Below are 18,648 nucleotides of genomic sequence, written 5' to 3'. Positions count from 1 at the left end.
GTTGTTTTTATTGCTCTGTAATGATGGTAATTTCCCCTCTTGGTTTCTTGCAGATGATTTTTTTCCTGAGAATGCATTTGCCAGTGCTTTAGTAAAGTTGGAACTGAACAAGAACAGTTTATCACAATTTAATTAATATCCCTCTGGTCCCAACAGCTGCAATAGTCCCAACTATATGGAGGCTGGGCTCAGATATGTTCTTGAAGCAGTTATCACTGTATTATGACCTCCTGGCTCTTGTGTAGTTCTTCCTGATTCTTCTTCATCCCTTCTCTCACCTGCAGCAGATTATAATAGTTGTGGGGTGAATTATTATCTGTGGGACAGTCAAATAAGTTTGTTTGCTTTCAGAGGTAAATTTTATTCCTTTCATTATACCAGTGCTTGCAGGCTACTGATTGGGTTGCTGAAAGTGAACCTGCTGCCCCAGGACCATGTAATAATGATGTGGAAGGAAATTACCTGCTTCCATGGAAAAAAATATTTATGGAGTGTTTGGATTGGCCACTAGCCATTTTTGTTTATGGTTGTTAGACTTTAAAATTGCATCTGAACTCCATGGAGCATGCAGCTATGCATGAGGAACAGCTTAAACTAGCATCACAGTAGAACATTTCTTATGGTCACAGTTTGTTTCACAGTACATGAAATTTCACTATGGCTTTGCCTACACAAGATGGTCAATTGTACAGCTACAGAATTCCAGCTAATCAAAGGTTGTATTGCCTTTGATATTATTGTGCTTCAGGCAAAAGCTGCTTCATACATTTTCTTGTATAAAAACTGCCCATTTTGCTTCATAAACACTTGCTTATAATTTTTGTATATGTTCAAGAATGCATAAAGCCGTGACTTGTGAAAGTCAAAAGTGTATGTGTTTTGTCAGCATGTCTATATAGGAAAAATATAATGCACAAAGTAGACATGATATAGGTGAAACAGTGTTTGAAATTCCCATTGTTCTAGGCACATTTTGTGATGGAATTTCATTAGTGCAAGCAGTTTCTGAGCTCTGGGGCAGTACTGCACCTGAGATTTCAAATTAAAATTACAGAGTGGAAGGAAAGGAGGACCTTTTTCTGCCTCCTCACTTCCTGCTACTCTTTGAAGACTGGAGAAGAGAACCTCTTAAGAATATTAGGGGGGTGGGCAGGGGGAGGACTAGACTGTGTGAAAAATGAACTTAGTATTTTAGCTGAAGTTCATTCATTTGTATTGTATTCTTGTTATAAAAAAGCAGACCCAGACATTCCGTTGTTGCGCCCATAACCTCGGTTTAAAGAGCCTTTTAGTTTCTAGCTTTCATATCTCAGTTTTTAACACCAATGTAAAGGTATGCTTGCCAGTGTACAGTGTAATTCAAATCTACAATTTCTTGTATTTCCCATCTCCCCAGGTTAAATCATTTAGTTTTTATTTCCTTTATTTATTTGAGGTTTCGCTTGGTTATATTAGCCAAAATAAAAATGTCTAATGGTCAGCAATGGGAATTGTAGTTCAGCAATATACGGAGGGCATCACGTTGGCTATCTTTAGTTTAGTGCAAAGGGCTGGTAGTGAGGCAGTGATACAGTTGAAGCACGTTTGAGTTCTTATATGCAGGTAGGGATGTAGTTCAGTCTGCATTAGCAGCATTCTAGGAATTTGCTGGCATGTGGAAGTGTGTCTAAAGTGCATCCTTTTGACATGCCGATTTGTTATGGAATTTGTTGTCATTTTGCATTTTTCTTTTGTCAACTGGCCTGGGATCTTTGGATGAAGGGCAGTATACAAACGTAACATAATAATTATAATAATGCTGTAGTTTGTATTCAGTTCACACGATAATCTGATAAATTGAACTCTGATGTTTTTTGTGTAGCCCTCTTAAATCTCATTGGTTTGAAGGAGACCCTTACTCATACCCCTCTGACGGCACATGCAGCCATAACTGTAGGAGTCTTCAGAACAGGTGGTCTACTGTAGTACTGTTCTGGCAGAACGTATGGTTACTTAAGAGTGTAAATCCATCTTTAGTTCCTACCAGTTGTATATCTTTACGTGGAACTTAGTGGTGGTCTTAGGAATATGGATTTTTGACACAATGTATTTGAGTTTGTCAAACTCTATGTACTAGACCCACAACTTACATGTGATTTACTTATACGATTGCAGCTTTGCGTGGGTGCTGGGAAAATAAATAAATAAATGGCTGGGAAAGGAGAATTTTCTTGAATCTTCAGTGGTTTAAATATTTAAGTATCCATCAAAGCACCTGGGCCATTCCAATTCTTACCTTATGATTAAATAGCAATGTCCCAGTCTGGTATGATCATGAGAACTACACATGGTACATTCCCACATAAGGCATTTCCACCCAGTTCTCTTGTTTGAAGTTGTTGTTTTTTAAGTTGTTCCCAAAATTATCAGGTTTTTTAAAAAATGAGTGAAATGTGTTTTAAGACAATTTGTATTGTCAAGACACAATTCTGTATAGAGTGTGCTACTGCTATACTGCTGCTTTGCGGGAGGAAAAAAGCCTAAAGAGTAGATGCTACCCAAATCCAGGCAGTTGGATTGTGCTTTGTACGCCTCCTCTGTCAACTCCTCCAGCTAAGCTATTGCTCTGCTTTCCTGTGGACCACATCAGCAAGGGTGCAATTGTGGGGGAGGTCTTGCCTTCTGGGCAGCCCAGGCCAGGATCTCCATACACACTGCCCTGTGGAGATCACTTTGGTGCTGCTAACAAAGTGGTTTGATGTCACTAGTAGCATGGTAGTGGAGACTGTTTGCTCTCATGTTCCTGATCATGACTGTGGGAGCAATAAAAACAAGCTTTTGCTTCACGTGTTGTCTAAACCTGTGCTCTTAGTTCGTTTCCCCAAAACACACCATGAACAGTAAGCTAGGAACAAACTCTGCTATCACTTGTACTTTGTGTAAACCACAAGCCCTGGATTAGACAACACAATAGGCCAGGATTTGTGGTTTGTTGGTCCTAGTGTGGGAAGGAGCAAAATAGGAATTTTGAGCATCATGCACCAGCATTAACTGAAACACAAACCAGGTCATACACTGCTACAAAACTCGTGCTATTTATCTTTTTGATGCTCCAATCCTGTGTGTACTTACCTGGAAGCAAGCCGTAATCAAATGGCGGTCCTAATTCTGAGTAATCATGTTTGCCTAGTAATTTTCTTCAGTATACTGAACAGCACATTTTTATATGCTAAAGGATACATTTTTATTTTATTTTGCTGAAGGAGTCAAATAACTTTAATTGTTCTGGACATTATACATTTCTAGGAAGGAAAAGGAGAGGTGGAAATGAGAACGAGGAATGCATCAGGAAGCAACCTCAGTCTAGGTAGTAGTCAGCAGAAGTATAAGATCAGGAGAAGTGGCAAAGGAAAGTGGGAGAGACTGGCTGAGCAGTCATTCAGATGATCTTGCTAGGACACAAAGGTTTGATCAGTAAGTTGTTCCAGGAATTGCGGGGCGAAGCTTAGTAGTTAGACTATCCCAGTTACCAAGCACTATAATTGAGAGTTGTAGGAGTTGCGGTGGGTTTCAGCCCTGCCAGTTTATTTTCCATGCCAGAGTTTCTCCTGTAGCAACTGTTAACCACACATGTAGAACCCAGCCAAGCTACTTGACCACTTTCTTCAGTCTCACCCCCTGACAGTATTGGCTCAGAAGTAAAATGAAGGCCACATGAATGAGAAAAGTGCCAGTATTGCCCAAAGTAGTAGTACTAAGGGAAGTTTAGCTGGACACTATGCCTCTCTGAGGCACTTTCTTGCTCGTTTTTGAGATCCTGGGATTTAGAGGAACACTGTCCCTTAATTGTTTGGACTTACATTGTTCATCAGCTGCTCCAGTGTTGTAAATATATAACCAATATTTCCATTACCTTGATGAGTTCAGGGTCAATGAATGGCTCCATTTCTATCTTAAAACTATCTCAAAAGTAGCTTTTCCCATACTTTCAAGCATCTGCCCATAATTTTTCTTAAACGGTCCCTGCACAGAGTCTGTCATATCACTAAGAACTGCCACCAAAATTGTAAGGTTGGTGGGTTGTTGTAGTATATAAAGTGCAGCTGGTGAGCAGTGTTTGAAATTAGCCAAGTGCCAGGATGGTTTCTGACATCTCCATCATGTGGAGGTACATGCCTAGGGATCACTGGATCCTGACTGTTTTCACACACTAACACCCCACCCTGTAGAATTCTATCACTTATATCTGCACAATCAGAATGAATTTATGGAACCAAAGTGCTTTTTCTGTGCAGCCTGGGCAGGAGCTGTGAACAATGTTACACTTAATTGTTGTAGATTGTCCCCCCCACTGCCCTGGTCTGTCAACATTAAGAAAAATAGGTATCAGTCCATATATCTAAGGGACGTGGGTGGCATTGTGGTCTAAACCACAGAGCCTAGGGCTTGCCAATCAGAAGATTGGCGGTTCAAATCCCCGCGACGGTGTGAGCTCCATTGCTCGGTCCAGGCTCCTGCCAACCTAGCAGTTCAAAAGCATGTCAAAGTGCAAGTAGATAAATAGGTACTGCTCCGGCAGGAAGGTAAACAGCGTTTCCGTGGACTGCTCTGGCTCGCCAGAAGCGGCTTAGTCATGCTGGCCACATGACCCGGAAGCGGTCTGCAGACAAACGCCTAGAGATGAGCATGCAACCCCAGAGTCATCCGCAACTGGACCTAATGGTCAGGGGTACCTTTACCGTATATGTGGACTGTCTCTGGATAAAGTGAGTTCTCAAAGTTCTTAATCTAGTGTAAGGTTGTCATCTGAACTAGCCAGATGTTTAACAGAGAATCACAGTCAATCCATCATTTGAAAAAGAAAAAAATAAAAGACTCCAGAGCCGCCTTGGCTAAAAATGGCACCTAGACATTTCATTTTGGTGACTGAAATTGAAACTTTGGTTTAATGAGCTTATATACCTGAGTTTCTAACACTGCTGATGAGACCCAGTATACCTCTTCAGTTGTCATCTGCTTTGTTGTCTGTACAATGAGATAAATGATCAGTTCGACTCCAAAAGAGTTAGTATTTGTGCTTTCTTAATCTGTATTTAGTTTATAGGAATTGCCTTGCTATACTGTTGTCTCCATAGCTGCTGCTGCCAGCACTACTTTTCTGCCCTTCTTGCTGCTTCTGTCACTGGCAGAGAAGTTGTGTTAGAAACTAGCCAGGCGCCAGGTACATTTTGCTATTGGTGTGGGTCCAATTGCGACCACATGGAGATCTTTGGATGCCAAGTTGGTGACTGACATCTCCATCTGGCTGGCCTCTCCAGCTTTCCTAAGCAGAAGCGCTTATTTATTGCTTATATATCCCACCTTTTCCTCCAAGGAGCCCATGTTTCAGTGTGTTGTAAACCTCTTTGAGATTTTTTTCTTTAAAATATAAAATGGCATAGAAATGAAACATCATAATAATAAGTGCCATTGAGAGAGCAGTCAAAATCAGTATTAGAAACTCAGATATATAAATTAATTGCTAAATGCACCTTAAACCTAGGTTACGGTCGCCACAGCGGAATGTTTACGTGCCTTTCTTTTTCTGGTGGGATTTTTTTATTATTAATATTTTTCATTTCAATAATGCTTCATATTTTAAAGAACAAATCTCAAAACAGTTTACAACACATTAAAATATAAAATAAAACAATCCAGAATAAAACACATTCAAGCTTCACGGAAAATATTTCACATCCTTCTCTAAGTGACATTTTCCTTTCCCCATTCGCCCATCTGGCATCCAGAGATCTCCACATGGTCGCAGTTGGACACAATGCAAGTCGCAAAACTCACCTGGCTCATTTCTAACACTAGTTTAAAAGTATAAAATAAATAGTAGGAACATCATAAGACCCTGCTGGATTAGGCCAGTGGCCCATCCAGCATCCTGTTCTCACAGTAATCATATCAGATGCCTGTAGCCCACAAGCAAGATTTGAGCACAAAGAACACTCTCCCTTCCCATGGTTTCTAGCAGCTGGTATTTGGAAGCATACTGCCTCATGGAGGTAAAACAGGGACTAGAATCTTCAGTTATGGGGCCTAGTTATTTTAAAACCTGTGTTTGCCAATATATTTTAAAATCGGGGTGCAAAGTATTTCTGATGCCTTCTGTCCAAGTCCTTTCTTTCACTGTGAAATCAGAGTGCAAGGTCCTTTTCTGATAGAGACGCTATGTCCCGAAAGCAAAGAAATGTGTTGGAATGCAGCATGGCTTTACAGAGAACTGAAGCATGACTTGGAAAGACTTGAGAATCGTGAAATATAAATAAAAACAATGCTTGTCTTCCTTGCAGGCAACTGCATCTGCTTTTATACTCATATTATCAAGTTATCTACTGAATGTGTCAGGGATTGTAGCAGGGTAGGCTAGCAACTACCATTGTTTCCCCCTGTTTATAAATGGTTTTGTGCTACCTGTCCTTATTTGCCTCTTCAGCTGCAGACTTACCTCAGAAACCTACGTCCTTTGCTTTCCTTCTGTTCAGGTGTAATCCATTCCTGTGGCCATGTTAATGAAATGCTCATCAAATAGTTACAGACTGTTGCATAATTTTTGCTTTGAGATAAATGAATCCTTGTATAATGAGCAGAGTTTTTGTTGCTGCTTGCCAAGAAGTATAGAGAACAAACATGTCCATGCTTCTCAGAGTTCTGCACTATCACTCAGTAGCTTTTCCCAGCCAGTATCCGTGCTGTTTGTTTATTTCCATGTCCACATTCATTCTTGAATAGTTGTTAAGCATATTGGTATCAGTTCCCAATATAAAGCATGCTGGTTTGATGTGAGGGTGAAATTTGGATTAGTGGCTTATATCTAGGCAGCTCTGCAGGGCTGGGTATGTCTTGTGCTTCTATGCTGCTGCACAAATCATGGACCCCTTGCTGGGATCCTCCATCATCACAGCTATAGGTATATTTCACTGTGCTGTAGCCTTTCCACAGGCCACCCAAATGGTTCTCACAGACCATGGTTTAAAAACCTCTGCCTTAGTCCATAGTTAATACCATTTCCACTGTGTGTGTTTCTCATTCATGCATACCGGGATAAGTGAATTGTTGTAATAGGCAAGCAGTGTAGTTGACATCATAGACTCGTAGAATTGTAGTGCTGGTAGGGAGTCCAGTGTTCTAAATTAGGCAGGCGCGTTTTGCAACTGGTGTGAGTCCAGTTGCGACCATATGGAGATCTCTGGATGCCAGGTTGGCGACTGGGGAAAGCAAAATGTCACTTAGAGAAGGACCCACATTGACTCCAGTTCGTTTCTGAGCACAATTCAAAGTGTTGGTGCTGACATTTAAAGCCCTAAATGGCCTCAGCCCAGTATACCTGAAGGAGCGTCTCTACTCCCATTGTTCAACCTGGACACTGAGGGCCTTCTGGCAGTTCCCTCACTGCGAGAAGTGAAGTTACAGGAAACCAGGTAGAGGGCCTTCTCAGTAGTGTCGCCCTCCCACCAGATGTCAAAGAAGTAAACAACTACATGACATTTAGAAGACATCTGAAGGCAGCCCTGTTTAGGGAGGTTTTAATGACTGATGTTTTAACATATTGTTAATTTTTTTGTTGGAAGCCTCCCAGAGTGGCTGGGGAAACCCAGCCAGATGAATGGGGTAAAAATAATATACTGGTAGTAGTAGTAGTATTAGAAACATTTTTCTTGGAGTTTGAGTTAGTTTTATTCTAGATTGTTTTATTTGATGTTTTAATATGTTGTAAATCACTGACATTTGTTCTTCAAAATATAAAGCAGTATAGAAATGGAATTAATCAAAATCGTCATCCCATTGAGGAGGAACAGCACCTCGACATTCCATTGTGGCGACTACAGCCCAGGTTTAATGTGCCGTTTGGCAATTAGGTTATATATCTGAGTTTCTAACATTGGAAGGTCATCTAGTTCAATCCTCTAGTGAATAGACCATTGTGGCAACTGTAAGCTAGATTTAAGATGCCATCTGGTGCCTAGCTTATATATCTGAATTTCTAACACTGGCAGTAGCCCACTTTTACCTTCTCCCAGAGCTTGATTGGGCACCGTCTTTGTCCGCATGCATATTTCCATTTCAGAATTATATGGGATAATGTCAAGTTGCTGAATATTTTTTGTTTTGCATGGGGTAACTGGTCAAAATTTAATCTTGTTACGTGAGCAGGGGCCGATTGCATTGAAAAACCTCACCTAAAGATTCAAGGTGAAGCTTGTGATGGTATGTAATGCCTTCTTGGAGAACAGTTGGTACTTGAATTCCTGCAGGATAGGTCCTCGTGGCATGAGAGATGGATGGTTCATCCACTAGGCATAGCTTTTGCCGTTTTGTGGCGTACGGTTGCTATTTCCCCCCAGTCTGAGGAGTGCTTGCAATGCAGGTGAGCAAGTTAATAAATTGTGTGCTTTAGTAGCATATTGTGTATCTGATTAGTGCTTTAATACATACTTCAGTTGCCTTTTGGGCATGGGTCTAAAAAGTATGGTTGAATCTTATAGGCAAGTGTTAGTTTCCACCAGCCAGCTGTGAATGAGTCCCACCATGCTAGCATACCAATAGCATTGTTACTACATACACAGCATTCTATACTTATTTTGAACTATAGGGAAATGAAGTGTTAAGATGACAATATTAGCACTATCTTTAGCTGTTTGTGATACCATACCTGTAAGCATAATGTTGGATTTTCATTGTGTAGGTAGTGATGCAATCTATTCATTTTTGTTGCAAACATTTCCTCCCCTCTTGCTACAGATAATTGCTGCTTAAAGAGCGAGAGTGTGGGACTATCTGTTTTCAGAAGCTCAAGCCACATGGCCCTATTTGGTGGAAAGTATTGGAGTTAGACTTTTGCATGACCAGTTTGTCTGAAACTGTGCTATGATTTCCTTTGTGGAAATAGCTAACATATATTGAGAACAACATAATACATTGAGAGGAAGGGCCAATTCAGATGTATCACTGCTTATTACTTACTTAACCATGCAGTCAAATGGAATAGTCTTTCTGCCCCCTGATTCTGGAGTATTTATTCTCACTCCACTCCCAGGCTTAATCATAGTTACCTGTTACATTGGCAGCCATGCTAATTACAGTTAGAGCTAACATAGGATCCCACTTAAGCCATGATCTGAAACAACATTTTGGAACTTGTTAAGTGGTATCTTTGGATGGCCCTAACATTGGTTTAACTTGGCATGTGAAATGCATGTCAGAAGGAAGGAAGTACTCAATCCCATGGTTAAACAATTGGGAAAATTTCAAAGTAGTCTCATAACATTAATATAGCACTTGGATTAAAATAAAAAACATCTCATCTGTTTGAATTCTCTTTATAGCTAAAACTAGAATAATAATAATAAATAATAATCATAGCAGCAACAACATAGCTCTCTGTCATTGGTACCTCTCTGTTGGGGGAATTCACTAGTATACAGTATTAAAGGTAAAGGGACCCCTGACCATTAGGTCCAGTCGTGGCCGACTCTGGGGTTGTGGTGCTCATCTCGCTTTATTGGCCGAGGGAGCCGGCGTACAGCTTCTGGGTCATGTGGCCAGCATGACTAAGCTGCTTCTGGTGAAACCAGAGCAGCGCACGGAAACGCCGTTTACCTTCCCGCTGGAGCAGTACCTATTTATCTACTTGCACTTTGATGTGCTTTCGAACTGCTAGGTGGGCAGGAGCAGGGACCGAGCAACGGGAGCTCACCCAGTCACGGGGATTCGAACAACCGACCTTCTGATCGGCAAGTCCTAGGCTCTGTGGTTTAACCCACAGTGCCACCTGTGTCGATAATAGCAAATGTTCCCTAACCATACATTTTGGTTGTATGTAATTTAGCATAACATTCCCCTAGTTAAAACTAGAATATTTGCAGGCTAATTATTTTTCTTACATATTTGCCTTTAATTGTCTCACTTTGAAAAACATGAAATGTGGAGGTTTCAGTTTCTGTTAACAGGTCATGAACTCTCACTACTTCTTTAGATACTGCCTGAGGTGATTATTTCTTCTTCCTAACAAGATAGAACATTATTATCTATAATTTCATCTGCAATTTTACATTCACGCCACAAAGAGCATCTCCATGCATCTGTGGATTGATCAACTGTTCATTAATGAAGAGTGCACAAAGCTGTCTGCTGCTTTTATTTGGTGGCTAGGTGGAATAGGTCAGTAGGAAACTGAGTGAAGCAGTTGATGGGTTGCATCCACCCTGTGACTGTTTAGGAGATTTTTTAGATTTTTGCGAAGTTGAAGAACATCAACCAGATGGAGGACTTGAGTGTAAGTGGTGGAAAATCAAACTAAATCTGACAGAGCACACCACAGAGCATGCATGTATACCAGTGAGGAGGTGGTGATGATGCGGAATCCAGTGTTGCACAAATAGAATTCCATTAACACAGTGGGGACATAATCTTTCAACATCAACAGAAGTAAAGTGTCCAAATCAAGGGAAGTCATAGTCCCACTGTACAGTTGTACCTTGGAAGTCGAATGGAATCCGTTCTGGAAATCAAAGCACAGCTTCTGATTGGCTGCAGGAAGCTCCTGTAGCCAATTGGAAGCTGCAGAAGCCCTGTCGGATGTGCAGCTTCCAAAAATAGTTCGCAAACAGGAACAGTCACGTCCGGGTTTGTGGCATTTGGGAGCCAAAATGTTCGAGAACTACGCTGTTCGAAAACCAAGGTACGACTGTATTAAGCCTTGGTTAGACCACACCTGGAGTACTGTGTCCAGTTCTGGGCGCCACAATTTAAGGAGGATATTGATTAGCTGAAATGTGTGCAGAGGAAGGCAACCAGGATGATCGAGGGTCTGGAAACAAAGCTTTATGAGGAATGGTTGATGGTGTTGGGTATGTTTAGCCTGGATAAGAGGAGACTGAGAGGAGATATGGCCATCAAATATCTGTCACATGGAAGATGGAGCAAGCAAGTTACAAGAAAGCAGATTCGAACTCAACATCAAAAGGAACTTTCTGACAGTAAGAGCTGTTTGGCAGTGGAATGGACTACCTTGGAAGGTGGTGGACTCTCCTTCATGGGAGGTTTTTAAGCGGAGACTGGATGGCCATCAGTCATGGATGCTTTAGTTGAGATTCCTGCATTGCAGGGGGTTGAACTAGAGGACCCTCTGGATCCCTTCAAACTCTACAATTCTATGATTCTGTCATTCTTTCTTTCCTTGCTCCTGCCTCTCCCCCAGATCTGTTCCTGGGTAGATTTTGAGGGTGCAAGACAGTTGCGGGGCGGGGAAGAAGAAAGGTGAAGTCTGGTTGTAGGAGTGGAAATCTATTCAGTTTATGTGCGAAGTTGAAAGCAATCTGTGATGGATATCAGCTGAGTTTGTTCTAATGGATCTGTTATAAGTGGTGAATGACCCTATTATAATCTCGGTTTGTCCACCCAGACAGAAAATCTGGCTGCTTGACCTTTTTAGGCCCATTCAGCTGGCCATTTGTTGCTCATGAGCTATGTGGAGTTGGTATCCAGGCAGTTTGTCAGCTGTGTGGCGAGGCCTTGGGAGGAAAAAACCTGTCTGAGGAGAGAAGGAGCAATGAGGACTTCTCTGTTTGCTCAGCATATGAGCGTTTCTGTATGTTATGGGGTTGCTTAAGTATGTGGGGTGTGTGTTAGAGTAAGATATGTATTGTGTGTGTGAATATGCGAGAATTCATGTGGCGAGGGAGCAACAGGGCATGTATTGCTCATTCTGTGTTATTCCACACTCCGTGTTAGAAACCACAGGAGGTGTGAGTGTTCTGACAGGAAGAGCTGCTTGGCAGTGGAACAGACTCCCACAAGAGGTGGTGGACTCTCCTTCCTTGGAGGTTTTTAAGCAGAGGTTGGATGGCCATCTCGCATGGATGCTTTAGCTGAGATTCCTGCATTCCATCTCTTAAGATTCTATGATTCTTGTGCTCCATTTGTCATTGCGGGTTTCCCACAGGCCTTTTGTTTGGCCACAGGAAGCTGGACTAGATGGGTAGTTGACCTGATTCAGCAGGCTCGTCTTATGTTCTAATGTTCAAGTAAGGCTACTGTGTTCATTATTTGGGGTGTAGATGAATATAACTGGCCCCTGTGAATAAAAATGAATGGGTGAATCAAGAAAGGATTCTTCTCATTGTGTGATGGAACTTCCACCCCCCCCCATTGTTTCCAGATGTGCTCTTGAGGGTTGGAAAACCTCCAGAGCACTGAGAGCACATTTTGAGGGTGCGGGCTCATGGGAGGGAAAGTTCCTCATGGGAGCAGAAGTTGTTCTGTTTGCACAATAGCTTAGTAGGTTACAACCCTAGATTTCCCCCCATAGAACTCTTGGTTTGGGGCATTTTCAGGTTTATGCATATTGGTTGATTAAAAATGTGAATATTTATAGATTAAAATTTCTTTGAGTTGATTTCATACCGTATTTACTTGAGTCTAATGTGCTATCAAATTTAATGTGCACCTTAATTTTTGGAACGTAATTTGGCCAAAAAAGTGAGCATTAGATTTGAGTAAATACTCCCCAATTTGTAACCTAATTCTTGCTTCCAGTAAGCTCATTTGTCATTAATATCCATAGGTGAGTTTTGCATTGGGGTAAATGTTGATGAGATATTCCTGTAAAATGGGGGGACAGCCTGGGGTTTTGAGTCAAGTCATATTTTAATAAATAGTGTGTATTCTTTAGCACAATCATAGTGGAGGTATCTCTAAAGGGCATAACAGAATTCTGCTTTACAACCTTCCTTTTTAATGTGTACAAGCAGGAGTCTTTGTGTGCCACTCTTAGGGAATTCAAGTAGAGGAGTGAAGGAGTGGACAGGAGATAGGAGGCACACACAGAGACATCTCATTGACTGTAATGCTTAGCACCTCTCTTCCATTGTGCATGGAAGTGTGGGCGGCAGAAAGCTCTGTTATACCATGTGGATATTTCACCCATGCAGGGATGGAGGTTGCCCTCTGTTTCTGAAAGTCCATACAGGCTTTTAAAAAAAACCTTAGTATTCCCTATCTTTTGTAAAACAGTACAGCTTTGGGTTTCTTAGTTGTCCCCTTAATGTGCAGCATTGTACTGAAACGATTGACATTGAAGAGATGATGAAATGTGCAGCAATAGTACTGGCAAGGAAAACAAGTAGAACAACATTCATTCTGCCAGTAAGCTTGGACTGATAAGCAGTGCAAATATTAATTTGCAAGAAATCGAATTTGTCTACTACATCTTTAAAATTCCACTAACTTCTTTTGAGTAATATGACCTATTAATTGGCAAGCTGTTGAAAACTTGAAACATTGGATGCCACGAAATTACTTTTAAAATATGCAACTTCTATGGTGAGATACAAATCTTGGAAATAAGTGTATTTCAAATAGAGCAACACAATTCAGTAATCCTGCACTTCTTTATCTTCTCTCTGGAATCACTGTAAGACTGACTTGGATTTATCTGTGAATTCTTTTAAACTTTTTCTATTGGTAGATATACTTGGTGTATTTGAATCTTAAAGATTGTTCCTAAGTGAAAGGCTGAACTATAGTTAACATTTTACAATTTATTTGCATAACAGACGGGAGTTTCAGAGGAAATACAGAATGTTTTTTTATGGCTAAAACTTTTAAATACTTGGGGTTTTTCTAATCTGTTTAAATTTAATATCTGTGCATTCCTTTTGAATGGGTTGCATTTTTTGTGGCACTGAACATTCAGAATTTGAATGAAAATTGAAAAATACAGGCAACCCCCTGTTTGTGTGGGGGTTGTGTTCTCTGTCATTGCATGCATAAGCCTGTTCTGCCTCCTTCCAGGGCTGAAAACGGCACGTGTGTTGGTGGTTGTGCATGCCTTGGTCATGAGCAAAATGGTAGTTTGCTGTGTTGTCGTTTATGAAACATGTAAAGTAGTAAATCAAACACAGAAGGTCAGTTTACATATGCTGAGCTGTGGCTAGCTGTTAAAGGGATGAGTTCTCTTTCTCAGCACAGCCCACTTACTGAATTTCTTCCTGATTTGTAGAAAATCAGTTCATTGTTACAAGGAACTAACAAAACATGGCCTACATTTGCCCTGCAGACCAGGATCAGATCCCAGTTTGCAATCTTTATTTGCAGGACCAGCCCAAACCATGGTGGTTAATAGGGGGGGAGGTGGGACAGTAGACTTTGTTTTCAGACTTGTGAAGTGTTTACATGAGGTGGTGTAGTAATTGGTTCCCTTGTTTCCCTGAATGACACTTAGCAGATAAAATCAGTGAGATAACTAACTTCATCAGGATCATTGCCAATAAATGGTTGACTCAAGGAAAGTTTGTAACCGGTTCAGATGCGTGGAGACACAATTGTGGGTAAAAAATATTTTAAAAGGTTTTGATGTAAGAGTTTACTAGATCATTGTGATATGATGTTTGGTTTCCTCCTTAAATAGAAGTTATTCACTATTGGCAGTTGAATAACTTTTATCCCAGGGCATGTGGTATACTTCTAAAGGTATCATTCATTGCCATGTTTGACAGCTCTGTTTAAAGCCGTTAATGGTGCTGTTTAATACAACCATGATCACCCAAATCATGTGTTTTCAAGGCAGAATAGTATTATCACCTAACAGACTCTGGGATAGGTCAGTCAGTAGAGCATGAGTTTCTTAATCTTAAGAGTCATAGGTTCAAGCCCACATTGGGCAAAAGATTCCTGTATTGCAGGAGGTTGGACTAGATGAATCTCATGTTCACTTCCAGCTCTACAATTCTATGGTTTTATGATTCTAGGAACATAAGAAATACAGTGGTGCCTCGCAAGGCGAAATTAATTCGTTCCGCAAGTTTTTTCTTCTTGCGAGTTTTTCGTCTTGCGAAGCACGGTTTCCCATAGGAATGCATTGAAAATCAATTAATGCGTTCCTATGGAAACCGCTTGCCAGGCTGGCGGTGCGGAGAAGGGCTTTTCTCCCCACCGCAAGCCTTCAGGACAGGTACGGGAACAGAGGGGAAGGGGCGCAGCGCTTCTCCTCTGTTCCCGGGGCTTGCAGTGGGAGGAGGGTTTTTCCTCCCCACCGCCAACATTCAGAACAGCATTCTGAATGTTGGCGGTGGGAAGGAAAACCCTCCTCCCACCGCAAGTCTTCAGGACAGCCATCCGAAGGCTGGCGTGGGGAGAAGGGCTTTCCGCCCCACCGCCAGCCTTCGGAGCAGCCTTCCGAAGGCTGGCGCGGGGAGAAGGGCTTTTCTCCCCACCGCCAGCCTTCGGAGGAGCCTTCCGAAGGCTGGCGCGGGGAGAAGGGCTTTCCGCCCCACCGCCAGCCTTCGGAGGAGCCTTCCAAAGGCTGGCGCGGGGAGAAGGGCTTTCCGCCCCACTGCCAGCCTTCGGAGGAGCCTTCCAAAGGCTGGCGCGGGGAGAAGGGCTTTCCGCCCCACCGCCAGCCTTCGGAGGAGGTCCGAGGACAGTGGGGAAGAAGCGCTGCGCTTCCCCGCTGTCCCGGAGATTTCCCTATGGGCTTTCGTCTTGCGAAGGAAGCCCATAGGGAAATTCGTTTTGCGAAGCGCCTCCAAAACGGAAAACCCTTTCGTCTAGCGGGTTTTCCGTCTTGCGAGGCGTTCGTCTTGCGGGGCACCACTGTACCCTGCTGCATCAGGCCAAAGGTCCATCTTGTACAGCATTCTGTTCTCACCATAGCCAACCAGGTGCCTCTGGAAAGGCGTTGTTGTTGTTGTTGTTGTTGTTAATATTTCCCCTCCGATCTGAGTGGGTTTCTCCAGCCATTCTGGGTGGCTTCTAGCAAAAGAAAAATAATAATGAAATGTCAAACAATAAAAAGTTCCTGATACAGGAACTTCAGATGTCTTCTAAAACTTGTGTAGTTCTTTATCTCCATCTCCTTGACATCTGGTTGGAGGGTGTTCCACAGGGCGGGCGCCACTACTAAGAAGGCCCTCTGCCTGTTTCCCTGTAGCTTCACTTCTCGCAATGGGGGAACTGCCAGAAGACCCTCGGAAGTGGACCTCAGGCTGAAAGATGGGGGTGGAGACTCTCTGTAAGGTATACTGGCCTGAGGCCCTTTAGGGCTTTAAAGGTCAGGTACCAACAAGCAGGACCTGAGTGTAATAGCATTATCTCAATTTGTGATTCCTTCCTAGCAATTGGTATTCAAAGGCACAGTTCATCCAAGAGGGGAAGTAAAACAGAGAGCTGTTCTGGGTAGTTGCTATTGTTAGTCTTATTCTCCATGACTTTGGCTAATGCTCTTTTAAAGCCACATTGGTGGCCATCACTAAATCTTGTGGGAGCAACTCCATAGTTCTAATATGTGCTGTGTGAAGAAGTTCTTCTGTTTATTCAAACATTCAACTTCATAGGATGGCATCAAGTTCTAGTGTTATGAGAGTGGGAGAAAAGGCAGCCAAAAATATCACGTGGATGGAGAAACTCCCCTATGAGCAAAGGTTATAACATCTGGGGCTTTTTAGTTTAGAGAAAAGATGAGTAAGAAGTGTATAAAATCATGCACAGTGTGGAGAAGGTGAATTGACTAAAGCTTCAACATAAATGTTCAGGCCTCCCTTTCTGCTGTTTAGTAGGAACGTGGGATAAAAAAGACTAATGATTTCCTCTTTGCTATATTTTCTCCAGCTCTGATCTGTTTGGTATTGGAGGAGTAAATCCGTTTTTTAAGCCTTTACCCTTGGTAGTTGTGTTTAATGTGTCAAATGGTGGTAACTGGCAGGTGAACCGTAACTTCTAAGTCAACACAAATAACCACAATGGTCAACATAGGATTGTCCTGCACAGAGGTTACATCCATCTACAGCTGCCTGCCAAAACAGCTCTAACTCTTAATGGTGGGGGCAAAAATTGAGATATTGTAAATGTGTTCATACCCTGCTTACAAGCTTTACTAAAGGCATTTCACTGACCATTGATGGAACCAGAACACTTTTGGGCTGCCATAGTAAGGCAGTTCTCACCTTCATAACATCCCTTTTCAAGATAGTGAAATTACATGGCTGGATTTGAATTTAAAGATGCCTCACAATTTCATAAGTTGAACTTGAAATGTTAAACTCTATTTTTGTTTCTTGATTTCTTTTTATTTTATACTAATCTAATATTTTATTCTTTGTGCAGATTTACACTTCGTAGTTAAGTGTAAAAAAATGGAGATTAGAGAGTGAAAACAGGAGAGAAATCAGACAAGGATAAACTCTGCCTCAAGGTAATGTGTTTGTATATATGTTACTTAATGTGTTTTTGTATATGAAAATTTGGTGTTCTGCTTTTGCGTATCCACCCTGGGTTATCTTGTGAGGCGAGGCTCTTGTATGTTAATGGTGTTGGATGGCTGATAGTTTGAAAGAGTTAAAAATAATTTTAGATTTGGTACTAGTACAATGACAGCTGAGTGAGTCATCTTGTACTGATTATTTACAGTAAAATGTTGTTTTGTTGTGTGAGATTCTAAGGTTTCTGGAATTTAGCAAGCTGAGTGGAAACGAGCCAATCTTGGAAACATCCTGGGATATCTCTACCAAAAAAAAAAAAAACTTAAACAAAAATGGCCTCATAAATGCTCTAACTAATGTTAATATCCAACAGAACAAATTCTAACTGGGAAGATGATAGCATAGAACTCTAAACCAGCAAAAATTACATAATTAACTCCAAAGGCCTTTTGAAAGAGCCAGGTCTTCATCAACCACTCAAAGCAATATAATGAATGGGCCTGGGAGATCCCATTTTGGCAAGACATTCCACAGAGTAGGTTCTTCTTGTCAGGAAGCGATGTAATGTAGTTGATGTACCAGCTAATGCTGGAAAAAACACACCTTACAGCTACCACCTGCACATCAAACAGGAGTTCCAGATCAACAAGTACTCCCAAACTACCACCTGCAAGCATTTAAAAGCTTCATACAAAATATGAATATATTTGCATAGCTTCCAACAGCAACAGCTAAATATTAGGAAACAAAAATTCATCCAGGTGGTTAAACAACCACCATTGGTATCCAATTAGCGTGTTCCATCAGAACAAGCATTCCTGCTTGCACAGCAGATTTCCCCCCATCTCGCCTCCACAACTCCTAGGAGTTAAGGAAAACTCCTAGGAAAGACTAAGGGCACACATGAGGGAAAGAGAGGGAGGAAGTTCCATTGGCCAAACAGAAATCCTTGCAGTGGCAGGACACAATAGCTGGATGCTGCGCTATGTTTTACTTGCAGTTGAGTTACAGGTTTTTTTAAATAATAATAATAAAAAAGAATTAATCTTGTTGCAGGGCATTAATACCTCTTTTTTTCTAGGCCTTCTTTTATGCAGAAATCTAGCTTCCCTACCAATGACTGCATTGTCACTAGGACAGTGTTTTTCCTCTAGCTAATGCAGGAACTGCAGCAGTGTAACAATGACTGTTCAAGTGTCACTGTCACTTACAGTGTAATGGCCTCACATTACAGGCAGCAAGTAATATAACTCCCCCCTTCTCTCACTTGCCTCATCTTTTACAATAAAATAATTTTAATGATAATTTTACCTTTTTACAGGCTGAGCACTATTCCACTGTATAACTCTAGTAAGAAAGGCCCTTTATCAGAGTAGTCACTCATCTAGTCACCTGTGGTGTGTAAGAACATTCTTTGGGCTACCAG

At 41.6% G+C, this 18,648-nt stretch overlaps 1 protein-coding gene across 5 annotated transcripts in view; it reads left to right on the top strand.

The window, feature by feature from the left end:
• The window catches only part of BRD4 (bromodomain containing 4), a 76,825-nt gene that overhangs the window by 2,227 nt on the left and 55,950 nt on the right, over positions 1-18,648 (top strand). For all 5 annotated transcript variants that reach the window (XM_081185281.1, XM_081185277.1, XM_081185280.1 and 2 more), the window contains exon 2: positions 17,128-17,215. The gene's annotated coding sequence lies outside the window, so the exon portion shown is untranslated. The remainder of the gene's footprint in view (positions 1-17,127; positions 17,216-18,648) is intronic.

This window comes from Podarcis bocagei (assembly GCF_964188305.1).
Source record: "Podarcis bocagei genome assembly, chromosome: 2".
Classification (NCBI taxonomy): Eukaryota; Metazoa; Chordata; class Lepidosauria; order Squamata; family Lacertidae; genus Podarcis; species Podarcis bocagei.
The sequence above is the reverse complement of the archived record's forward strand: the minus strand, read 5'-3'. Positions and strand labels throughout refer to the sequence as shown.